Raw genomic sequence first — 12578 nt, forward strand, 5'->3', positions numbered from 1 at the left:
CGGGAAGATCCCACAGGCTGTAGAGCGGCTGGGCCCGTGAGCCATGGCCGCTGAGCCTGCGTGTCCGGAGCCTGTGCTCCGCAAGGGGAGAGGCCACAACAGTGAGAGGCCCGCGTACCGCAATAAAAAAACAAAAACAAAACTGCAGCTCTGTTTCCAGACCTCTTCACTGCCTTTATGCGCACACAAGACTTCACAACTAAATCTGGTTTGGGATTTACATCTCGACTCATTCCAAGATCATTTGAGTTTTCTGTTTAGTACCCCAACGGCAGCGAAAATTTGTGTTACGATCAATTAAGAGGAGGAGGTTACTGCCTTCAAAGACAGCCACAGGCCCCTCAAGCCTCTTGGGGCTGCTATATATGGCTGCACAGGCTGTGCACTGCACAACTCCAGGGGATACCATTCCCACAGACAATGAGTCGTGAGCATCCTGAAGTCTGGTTTCTATCCCAGTCAAGTCTGGAATGAGGTCTGGGTGGAATCTGAGTCATGGCACTGCCAGCTCTGCCACCCCCCATCCCACACCCTCTTCTTTCGTTTCGTCTCTTGGTAAGCTTTAAAATAGACTAATTCACTCTCAGCAAAGGGACAGCTCCCACCCCAGACAGCTGGAGGACAGAATGGGATGACTATTTACTACTGAAACCTGGTTTAAACAGAGGGTAGTACCGATGGCCCACCCACATATGTTAAAAAAAAAAAAAAAAAAGTCACACCTTAAATTCTCGGGAATTACTCAACTAAGAATGAGGTTGCAACACCCTTTTCCTCTCCTTTCTGGGTGGATGGGTAGATTTGTTTTCCTGATGTAGAGAGGACCACTCATCTTTGCCCTCATTATGGGGCTGGAAAATCATCTCTGATTTCCAAACCAACAGCAGACTCACCAGCTGACTTCAACTTACCAAAGAGGTGCATGTTCCAGAAAACTTTATACTTCAGCTGTTTTGGAAATAGACATGATTTTTTTCCCCCAAAGAAGCAATGTCGTGAATGGTAATTATGTTGTCAGGGTAACTGACAAACTGAACCCATTACATATCTAACCCAGGTACTACTGAACCTAAGTGTTTCTATCGGAAAAAAGTAGTCATTTTCAACTTGGGACATGGGTTTTAGTGGCAAAGAGAAAAGGGCAGAGAGAGAGAAGAGGAGGAGACTCCTGCATTTGAAAGGACAACACTTCCTGCACTTAATAAATATTCTACACCCACCACGCACAAAAAACCACAATGAGTCAATAAAACAGTCCTTGCTTTAAAAAAAGCTCCCAAGTCTGTGGTACAAAACGACAGCTAAGTAGGAATGGATGATCCAAGGTGATAAGTTTCCAGATTTGGGGAGTCAAGAAGAGCTTGTCTAAGCTGAGACAGAAGGGCCCAGACAGGCTAAGACGGGATACTGGAGGGTCGGGAAGGTTGGGAAGATAGAGCATTCCAGACAGAGAGAAGAACATGTGCAAAGGCCAGACAGCAAGAGGGAACAGTGTGTGTCTGGGGTCCTCTAAGGAGTCCAAAGTGGCTAGAGCATCACAGACATGGGGGTTGCTCAGAGGATGAGGCTGGAGGGAGAGGGCAGACTTTGAAATGGTCTCAGCAATAAGGTCAAGTTTGGGGGGCGGGTAACTTCACCCCAAGGCAAATGGGAGCCACAGAAAGGTTTAGAAGAAGGTGCATGGCCAAGAGGTGGAAGCAACCCATGTCTGCCCACAGATGATGGATAAACAAGATGTGGTATATACACACGATGGAATATAATTCAGCCTTTAAAAAGGAAGGAAATCCAGTGACATGCTACAAACATGGGTGAACCTCGGGGGTATTACATCAAGTGAAGAAAGCCAGACACAAAAAGGCAAATACTGTATGAGTCTACATATATGAGGTGCCTCACATGGTCAAGTTCACAGAGAAGAAAGTAGAATGGTGGTTCTCAGGGGCTGGGGGCAGGGGGAAATGGAGAATTGTTTAATGGGTATAGAGTCAGTTTGCAAGATGAAAAAGTTCTGGAGATCTGCTGCAGAACAACGTAGATATATTTAACACTACTGGACTGTATACTTTCAATGGTTAAGGTGATAATTCATCAACTAATGTAAAAGTCAGGTGTGAATGGCAGAGGTCCCGGATGAAACGATCAGTCCTTGGCTATAGGTTTTTCTTTTTTCAAAAAAATAAAAAATAATAGTCACTCAAATCCATTTTAAGCTCTCTGATAGCAGGGACCGCCTCTCATGAAACAAGTGTCCACTGGCATTGGCAGGTGGAAGATCTGTGAATGAGATGCTCCTACAGGAAGTGCCTGCTTTCATGCCTGCCTGCAACGACCTACTTAAGCCCGGGTCGCTTCTGATACACATACCCCACAACTCCTCTGTGCACTGAGTTAGTTATTTGTCTCCCCTCTCGCCTGTGTTCCTAATAGAAAGCCCAGTCCTTGGCCAGTGCCCCCGGAAGAACAGTGGTTCAAGGGCACAAGCACCAGAGTCAGAACTTGCTTCAAATCCCAGTTCCCCCAGTCCCTACCAGTCCTCACCTTCCCAAGCCTCAGTGTCCTCATCTCTAAAGTGAGGGGTAGGGCTTCCCTGGTGGCGCAGTGGTTGAGAGTCCGCCTGACGATGCAGGGGACGCGGGTTCGTGCCCCAGTCTGGGAAGGTCCCACATGCCACGGAGCAGCTGGGCCCGTGAGCCATGGCCGCTGAGCCTACGTGTCCGGAACCTGTGCTCCGCAACGGGAGAGGCCACAACAGAGAGAAGCCGGCGTACCGCAAAAAAAATAAAAAAAATAAAGTGAGGGGTAACAGTACCAGGTTGTTGAGAGGACTCAGTGAGAAGGCACCTATGAGACACGGGGCCAAGCACACAGTCAGCACTAACGCGGTGGCTGTTATTTGTAGAGTCCCTAACACCGTATCCAGCGCAATTAATAAATTTTTTTTTTTAACGGTAATGTCCATTCAAAACTATTCAACAAAATGGCAGCTGTGGCTTCCAGGCCCAAGTGAAGCAGTAGCCGAACCTTTCAACAAATGCAACAGTCATGCTTGGTTCACATGAATCATAACACTTCTTAAAAGCAGAGGAAGTGGCCCAGGGGGCCCTCAGAAAAAATGAGCAATAGCATGTGGGCAAGCTAAAGGGCCCCTAAGTCCATCCGTCACTCCTCAGCAGTACAAATACACACTCAAAGCAGCTCTGCGAGAGGATATAATCAAACCTTAAGAAGGAGAGAAATCCTGACACAGGCTATGGCACGGGGGAACCTTGAAGACATTCTGCTGAGTGAAATAAGACGGTCACAAAAAGACAAATACTGTCTGCTTCTACTCACAGGAGGTGTCTAGAGTAATGCAAACCATGGAAACAGAGTGTGGAAAAGCCAGGGGCTGGAGTTAGAAGAAAATGGGGAGCTGTCATCTAACGGGTATAGCTTCAATTTTGCAAGACGGGCAAGTGCTAGAGACTGGCTACACGACAGTGTGAATATACTTAACACTACTGAGCTGTACACTGAAAAATGGCATTTCTTAATATAAAGATGGAAATTGTTATATTATATGTATTTCCCCACTATTAAAAGTTAAATGAAAAATTTCAAAGGATCGCAACAATGTCATCTCAGATGGTTCTGGAGGAGGAACTGAGGCCAGCACAGGAATGTGATGCCGTGTCTGACCAGATCAGTCTGGTGGCCTTAGAACGAGTCATGCAGAATCACAGGGTGAACCAGCCCAGGCCCCAGGGCCTTTGAACCTGCAGGGTCCCCTGTCCCTCCTCAGTACCACTTTCCCCTTTGCCACCATCAGAGGTGACAACATCAGGTCCTCACGGCTCTGGGCCACATGTGCCTCCAACCGAAACAGGAATGCAATTTCATGTTTGCAAATGCAGGGCACGGATCCACCAGAACAAATATGAAGACACTCAGCGTACAAAGGAGCATGCAAGCACTGTGCCGAGACTGTGCCAGAAGGCTCTGCACTGTCCTAGGCTTGAGTCTGCAACACGTGACTCCAGGGCAGTGAACTGCACACAGAGCCATGTTCATGTGCATCTGGGCTGATAAGGAAGCTGGTGGAGGTTAAGAACACGGGCTCAGGCACCTTCACAGTCTGTTTGTGTTGCTGCTGCTGCCACTGCTGCAAGTGTGCTTGGTCTTGAGCAGTACAAACACACCATCAGCATTGCTCCGTTACGTGGGCTTAGCCCACCGATATGCCTCAGTATGTCCTGACATCCTGCCCACACACCAGCGCTGGGCACGGGAGGTATAGAAACAAGTAAGGCCATCCCTGCTGCCAAGAGTCTGTGGTCTCATAAGAGCGTCAGATACGTAAGCTAGTGGGCACCTGTTCCTCACAGGTACTATGATGGACCAGAGAGACATGAAAGGAAGAAGATGGAATAAATGGATCTGGTGAGCACCCCTCCCCCCGCCAATCCTCTAACACTCCCTTTCTGAGTCTGAAGTGATTGCCGCTGCTGCTAATACCTGGGAGAGAATTAAACTCTTTCTCAATTCACCCCTCGAGCAATAAGGCATTTTGCTGTTGAAATCTTGATTGCTTTTTCATTTCAGATTTTGAGCTCCTTTAGGAAAACAGGGATTGATTAGCAAACAATCGGATTAACTCGCAGAAATCCACACCTAAGGACTAGCAGTTCATCGGCTCTCTGCCTGCAGCAAATCCTAAAGTTTTTCCAATCAGGATTATGTAAGTAGGCGGCCCACAGCTAGAAAGGCACTCTCTGCTCAGAGTGAGGGCAGGGTGTCTCCTTCAGCCTTCAAAGTCCGTGCCTAATGTTCTTCCCAGGATTCCTTCCCAGAACACTGGTGGCAAAAAGATGCTTTGCAGGCGGCCTGGGCATCCAGTGAGGGCTTCCTCCCTGCTGTAAGAGGTAGTGATGTGGCTGCCACGCAGCCTAGGATCATCGGGAGACCAGCAGCTGCCGCCACGAGGCAGGGATCCCGTGCCTCTCCCTTCCATTTGCAGGAGAACAAGTACCCACCAGAGGACCAGTGGGGTCCCAGAGAGTCCCCATTCAGGTCAGGAGGTAGCAGACATTCAGGCGCAAATGCCATTAACTCCCTGAACCCACTTACTTAAATTTTCCTGGCCAGTCAATGATAGAAGACCTAAAATTCAGTTCTTCTACTCCTTAGGAATGAGAGAACCAGGGGAGCCGGGAGGATCCTTGAAAAACCATCTGGTACTTCAGAAGGGATCTTGCCTGAACCAGAGGCTTGCAAAAGAGTAACTTTTAAGCAGCAAAATGCTATTTAGATTTGAGATGTTTCAATGGAGAAAAGAGGTCCAGCTCTGGCCAGAGCGGATGGGGACGTGCAAGGGGTCTTTGCAGACACCATTCTCCACCCCAAGGGCCTGGGCACCCTCCAAGAGCGCACCCACCTGACAATGCCACTGAAAACCAGAGCATACCCGAACTTTAGAGACCTCTGAGATCTAAAAACAAAACAAAAGGGCCACTGGCAACGAGGTGTTACAATTCCTGCTTGGGACAGCAATCTCGTGCTATAGGCAACGCATATACTGTATTTCTAGTATTCATGTCAACGTTTGTGGTGGGCATGAATATTCCCATCACGGATGAGGAAAATGAGCTACAGAGACTACAGTGATTCCAAGAGGTGGCCTGGTGCTTTATCCCTCACCCTGCCCCCAACTCTATTTTTGGAAGGGGGACCCTTTACATACGCTATGCGTGCTCTCTCAGTCCTGTGTAAGTACCATGTAAAAGTACTCCTTCCAGATGGACTACTATTTAAACACTTCCTCTAAAACATTCTCAAGCTGCCTGTGCACAGAAAGGGTAAGTAACCTGCCACAGGTCACACAGCTAACATGCAAGGGAGCTGGCCTGCAGATCAGATTCTGTGCCTCCAAAGCCCATGCACCTTCCATCAGACCCCACTGCTTCTCTAACTGAAATCCCTAGGGCTGCTGACCAGGCCTCAGGGGAAGCTAAGGAGGACCAGTCACCACTCCACTCCGTACCAATCTTTCACATGCGAGCAGACAAGTACCCAAAACACACTCTTCTGCTTCACAACGCTTCTGGCCTTCGTTCATGCAGAGAGGAAGCGGCCACCACTGCGTCGTTGCACATTATCACAAGACAGGTTTCCAAAGATGACGTCAACGGGACAGAGTCTGAGTGCCAAGCTTTTCATATTTAATCTGCAGTTGACAAAACAAATGCCTGGGCAGCTGGCAGAGCAGACTCGGTGACCCTGCTAAAACCACACTGCCTTGTACGTGTTGTGACCAGGTGGAGGGACAGCAAAGAGGGGCAGGAGCCCGCTCTCACTCCTTTCATTCCCAAGGGGACTCCAAGTATGGGGTTCCCTGCACAGCCTTCCCCGAATCAGCTCTGCGTTGACCCTGGTCCCCAGCAACCTTCATAAGTCAGCAGCCTGCTCACCCACAGCACCACAGACGTGGGGCAAGAAGAAGAGGCTCCCCCAGACACAAGGGACAAGGACGGAAAAGCAAACAAGCCCCCCAAAGCATCGGCTAATAATAAGCATACTGAAATACGGTTCTAATGGCCAACGTAAAAGGGAACAGATGTGATACAGTGTCGGGTTGAACAATGACTTTTGCACACCCTCCAAGTCGTTCCACGACAACAGATTTATAACATTTGGGATAAAATGGCTGGAAAATGTAAAGATGAAGTGCTTTGCTCCAAATGATTTGGTCAGATGCTCACTAAACTGCTTTATTGCAAATTTCCTTGTACGCGGTTAACAGGAGGTAATTAGTATGCACGGGAGGAGGATTTCACCTGAATTTCATAGAGTTGACATCTATTAAAGTCAACAGACAGAAAGGCAGAGCTGTGAATGTTCTTTTAAACTGGCACCTGAGAGTCTCTGCAAAAAACAATCGGCACCAACTGCCAACACACACGTTCCAGACGCCAGGCTTCCCAGCAGCTCCCAAATACCCCGTCCTCCCTTCCCCTTGTCTCTGGGCCTCGGTACACGCCGTTCCCTCCGCTGGGACTCTGCCCTGCCTGCCGGCGTCTGTGCCCCCGTGTGACCCTGCCTGGGTGTCACTGGGACTAAGCAGTACTCCGGGAGCTCTGCCTGCAAGTGGCCCCCTCTCTGCTTGATCTGTGCGCCCATCACACACCGTCCTGCCACTGCTCCTTCACGCTGTCTCCTCCGTCAAGACTAGGCTTCTTGCAGGTGGGGCTCCTGTCCATTGCACAGTGCCCGGCATGGGCAACACTCAAAAGATATTTGCTGAATAATGGAAACCGGGAAGCTGGGAAGGAAGAAATCCCTTGGGAAATGGTGGGTGATGGTGGTGCGGTTCGTTAAAGCCAATGGGAATGCAAACAAATTCACACAAAATAGATCTGGTTTCTCTTTTCAGACTTGCTTCAAAAGACTTTGACATCTCTAGCTGGTTAGATATTAAGTACCACAGAGTTTATTAGACTCATGGAACTGGAAGGGATCCTCGGTCACGTGGCCCAGCGTCTGTATAATGCAGGAAACATGTCTGCTTTGCTCCCAAACACACCACTGATGCTCTGTTACCCTGGGAGACATTTCTCCCCCCAAAAGTCATCCACTGCAAGCCGAGAATAACAGTACACACATTACAGCCGAATTCTTTTCTTCCCACTGCTTCAGCTTTCTCCCTGCTTGTCCTCTCCAACAGATGCAAAGACACTTGGGAGTTAGGGTTTCATACCCACAGCTGGGCATGTTTGTCCTCGGAAAAATGGCATGGAGCAGTCTTCTGAAAGGGACAGCTTCTGCTCGTCCCCTCTAGGTAAGGCACTCAGGGAGGTCATCGGGCCAACTCTAACTCCCAAGGGTGCTTAGCAAGGTCTTGGCATGCAGTGGACACTCAAAATATTTCACAGTTGGTCTTTACCAACATCAATCCAGTGTCAACCACACACCTTCCCTTTCGAGGTCCTCAATTCCTTCCCCTTAAATTCCCATCAGGTAGAGCAGGACGAAGCACTTTCTAGGACTCACCTAAAGCTAATTAAGTCAACCAGTTTTAGAGCAGAGTCTGTGTGAGGACAGACATTACAGTGGCAAGAACGGCTGGCTTGGGCACACAGCAATAACACTCCCAGAATTTCCAGACATCTTTTCTTCTGCCTGCTTGCAAAATTAAATTAAAAAGCAGAACAGGGCTTCCCTGGTGGCACAGTGATTGAGAGTCCGCCTGCCGATGCAGGGGACACGGGTTCGTGCCCCGGTCCGGGAAGATCCCACATGCCGCGGAGCGGCTGGGCCCGTGAGCCATGGCCGCTGAGCCTGCGCGTCCGGAGCCTGTGCTCCACAACGGGAGAGGCCACAACAGTGAGAGGCCCGCGTACCGCAAAAAAAAACCCCAAAAACAACAACAACAAAAAAAACAGAACAATGGGATTTCAATGCCTCACCGAGCTCTGAGACGGCAAATGAAACACTATCTTGAATGGCTGGACAGGGAATACGGTTTCTCCTATTGAGCTCGGCTGTCTAGTTCAAAGGCCGTCCTCGCCCACATTCCAGCCCTTTCCCAGCATCCCTCTGGAGAATCAAGACAAGAGAAGGCAAAAAAAAAAGGAAAAAAAGAAAAGCACAGCCACCCTGACCACCTGGAATCCCTTTACCCATAAAGGCAACTTCTATCAAAGCATCTGCCTTCCCACACGCCCCTTTCTTCCCATTCCCCACCCAAACCCACAAGGAAAGAAAACAATGACGCCACTGCAATCACCATGACTCTGACCTTTAAATGTTTAACCAGGGATCTATTTTTTTAAGGGCCCGATAAAAAGGCAGGTGATTTGTTTTCAACATGAGTCACAAAATCCCCGCAGTGAAATAATTCAATTAAATATTTAATGGCCTTAGGTTTTGTCTGAGGCACCGCTGATGGCTGTGCCGTGTCAGCGCTGGCCATGGTCTCATGAGTGAAGGGGTTGGCCCCAGGAAAGGAGAGGGGCTCAGGGGAGGGCGGGCTGCCCTAAACCAGAGCTGGGAAGCAGGCTCGGGGGTGGGAGCGGGGCCAGCACTGTAGCATCATCTGTCGATAACACAGAAGCAGAGGCCGTGACCTCTCATGGACTATTTCCTATCGCTTTTCCCAGAGAAATCCTTCTTAACCCTTGGAGGGACACCAGGATTCTCGAGGGGGTTCTTGGCACTGAACTGTACGGTTCAGGATTTGGTTGGGTTTTGTTTCTCTGGGGTGATGTGCTACCATGAGCTGGCTTTACTCTCTCAGTTCAAAAGACCCTCCCTGACTGGAGTCGCAAGAAAATAAGGGGAGGGGGCCTAAGGGCAAGGTCAGAGTACAGACATACACACACACACCACCCCACTACAAGAGGAAGAACAAGCCAACCTGCTTGCCGTTATCAGTCCTTTCAGGAGCTGACGTCTTGGGTGTTAGGGGAAGCATCCAGGTGATACCTAATCCAGAGAACTGTTTCATCCGAAGGATTCCAGTAACAAAAGACTCCCCAAACTACTCCATTTAGCTGTTACAGGGGATGGTTACCCTATGGAAAATGTTTAACTTCACACAGATATTTATCCTTCTTACAAAGAACGCAGGGGACTAAACTGCACGTGTTCATACGTAGGTATTAAACTTGTCATATTTCCCCCAGATAATTTCCATTAAGGTACTGATCCGTCATCTTCACAGGTGGCAAATACTGAAAGGCTGAAATTATTAGGAAACGTGGTTTAGGCTCAATTCTGTGAACACCACATCTCCTTTTCACCCAACATAAATAAATCCAGCACCCAAAATAGTTTGGTGCCCTGACCTCCCAAAACCTCTCATCTGCACAGTGAATTTCTGCTGAATCAACAAATCGGCCAGAAAGCGCAATTTATAATAACAACCATCCAGTTTAAGCATTTGGCTTAAAAAACAAAATCAAACAAATAAAAAGCACCTAAAACACAGAAACACCTTCCAAACTATGTTGCCATCTTGTCCTTCCCTGAGAAGATAGGAAACTCGGCCTTCTCTCGTCAGCTCATCAGAGCTGTCAACCATTGCTTCCCTGGGTGAATGGATAAGTGCTGCTTAAATCAGCTTAAAACAAAGGGGAGAGATTTCCTTGCAGGCCCCATTGAAACACGCTAGTCAGCACCCAAGCACAGAGTCGAGAAAACTCGTCAGTGTGCAAAGACCTGTACAGACAAAAGCAGAACAAGACAGCCCTGCTCCCAAGGACTGGATCCCAGAGTAGGGGAGATGGGAGCCCGCACATACTGTTTCACATGAGCTACGAAAGAGCTCCAAAGCGATGGCAACGGAGCGCCATCTTTCGGAGCAGGGCAGGGCCGTGGCGCAAGATTTTCTGTCCAGGTTGCGGAAGGGCCGGTGAGAGGCACGGACCAAAGTTCAGAGGGGAGGTGATCCAAAGCAGTCTAGACTCAGGGGGTGATGTGACAGAGAGAGAAAAAAAGGAAGGCATGGGTATGGGAGGGCTGCAGGGAGCAGCATCTGTTCACCCTGAGAGCGGAGGGTGATGAGCGAGGCAGGACCAGGAATGGAAAGTAAGTTTGACATCCAAGGCGCAGGCAACCTCGACTGGGAGTTCTATGAACAGACACGGGAATCAAGAGGCAGCAGTTTGGCCTGGCTGAGTCTCGGGCGCCACCGGGAGGGCCAAATATCCCTGTATTGTGCCAGGTGTGTTGATGGCGCTGAAGTAGATGCCTGTCCCGATAAATGGAGACCAACCAGCAGACAGCGGGAGAAGACGGCAGGCTGACCCAAAGGGGTGGACTGGCCCAGAGCGGGGAAGTGTGGGCACGAGAATGAACGAAGCGCTCACCCAAAGCTGTTCCCTGCCCTCCACCTGACAAATGGCAGATGTCTGGCAAATGCCTGGAAACTTCCTGACACTCAGCTCCTTGTCCTTGTTTCATAGATAAATGCTATAAACGACACGGCCACATTTCCCCGATAGATACTTCAGCGGCTGGAAGAGCACGGAGGCCCCCAATCTGTCGGGGCCTGGGTATGTGGATTTCAGACCCAAATATGCAAATCATCCCCTTTTAGGGGAAATGGTTTTCTGGGCAGGACTTGGGGCTTGGGAGCCAGAAAGAAGAGTGAATGAGAAGGCACATGCGAACGGCTGTCCTCTTTGTTGGGCAGAATCAGACTCATGTCCGGGCTCGGCCTCCTGCTAGTTATGCGACCCTGGGAAGGATTTCTCTGAGCCTCGGCGTGCTTGTCAGCAAAGTGGGCCTTTTAAGATTCTACTCAGGGAACATATGAGATAAATCACCTGAGAATACACTACAAAATGCAAAGAGCTCCACAAGGGCAAGTGGCAGAATCCTTCTCATCTTTGCAGTGAACCTATCACAATAATTCTGACTCATTCTTATAGGCCGGAGTCCAGTCCAGAGAAATGAACGTGTGGTAGAGAACTTAAGGATAATAATAAAACCCAAACACACACACAAAACTGCAGCTTTGAGAACCACTGTGAAAGGCACTTAAATGCTCCAGCTGCAAGCACAGCTATGCTGCCTTCTTTAAACACATCGAGTTTTCTTTAATTTCTTAATGAACAGACTCCTAGGCGCTGCTACAGAACAGGAAGGCTACACATCCATTTTCATGAGCAAACCCTCATACACAGCAGTGTGTCCATCCAAGAAATCCAGATGACAGGATTACATCCGGGCAATGTCCCCAGTGCCCGCCTGCACCTCCCAGTGGGCTGACAGGGTCAATTTTCCATAGTGTGTGCCTTTGATATAAGCAAAATGAGCACCCACTACAGGCAGGGTACTGTGCAAAGCCTGACGAGGACAGGAAGGGGGAGGCTGAGATTCAAACCCCATTATGACTCCAGGGCCAGGGCTCTTAAGCACAACACTATGCTGACAAGGATGAGGATGAGGATGAGGATGAGGATGAGGATGAGGGGAATGAGTGAAGGGACCAGACAAAGGCCAAACCACAGCCAATCTGAAGGACTGCAGGAGAGGAAGTTGGGGTGCATGGATCTTCCAGAAGTAGAATAATTTCTCACTACATGGAGTCTTTCTAATGTTTCACTGGTTCTTTTCTGGAGAACCTTCTACATTTATTCTACATGCGTTGGTCCAGACCACGGACAGCTTTTCAGCTGCCTTTTCTGCCAAGATGCTTGAGCTAGAAAACAATCCCATAGCCCAGGTAGCCCCAGTCAAAAAGACCTGAGAAGCATGAAGTCCAGAAATTAGCAATCTCAGCCACAGAGCAGGGGGTCATAGGAATCTAGTGTGATTCCATTCCATGAGGCAGTGTTTATTGGGAAACACTCCTCCTGCCCTTGGAAAAGAGGTGATGAGATGTACCTGATCACAGGATAGGGTGGATAGAAATGACCAAAACTCAGTGAGAACAGATCAGAGTGCCCTGCAAATTCCGCCTGGGATATCTGGTTGCAGGTTTCTTCCTCTGGGCGTGGTCCCAGCCTCTGCTCCAGCAGACAGAAGAGAAGGGAAGCAGGGATGGCATCTATATGGTGACGGTCGCAGGGGCTGATGCATGCCGCCCTGGCACT

The 12578-nt window shown here is 49.2% G+C and overlaps 1 protein-coding gene across 4 annotated transcripts in view; it reads right to left on the reverse strand.

Annotated features, from left to right (window-relative positions):
- MTSS1 (MTSS I-BAR domain containing 1) overlaps positions 1-12578 on the reverse strand; it is a 165044-nt gene that overhangs the window by 55430 nt on the left and 97036 nt on the right. The window lies entirely within an intron of this gene.

Source organism: Leucopleurus acutus, assembly GCF_964270905.1.
Source record: "Leucopleurus acutus genome assembly, chromosome: 17".
Taxonomy (NCBI): domain Eukaryota; kingdom Metazoa; phylum Chordata; class Mammalia; order Artiodactyla; family Delphinidae; genus Leucopleurus; species Leucopleurus acutus.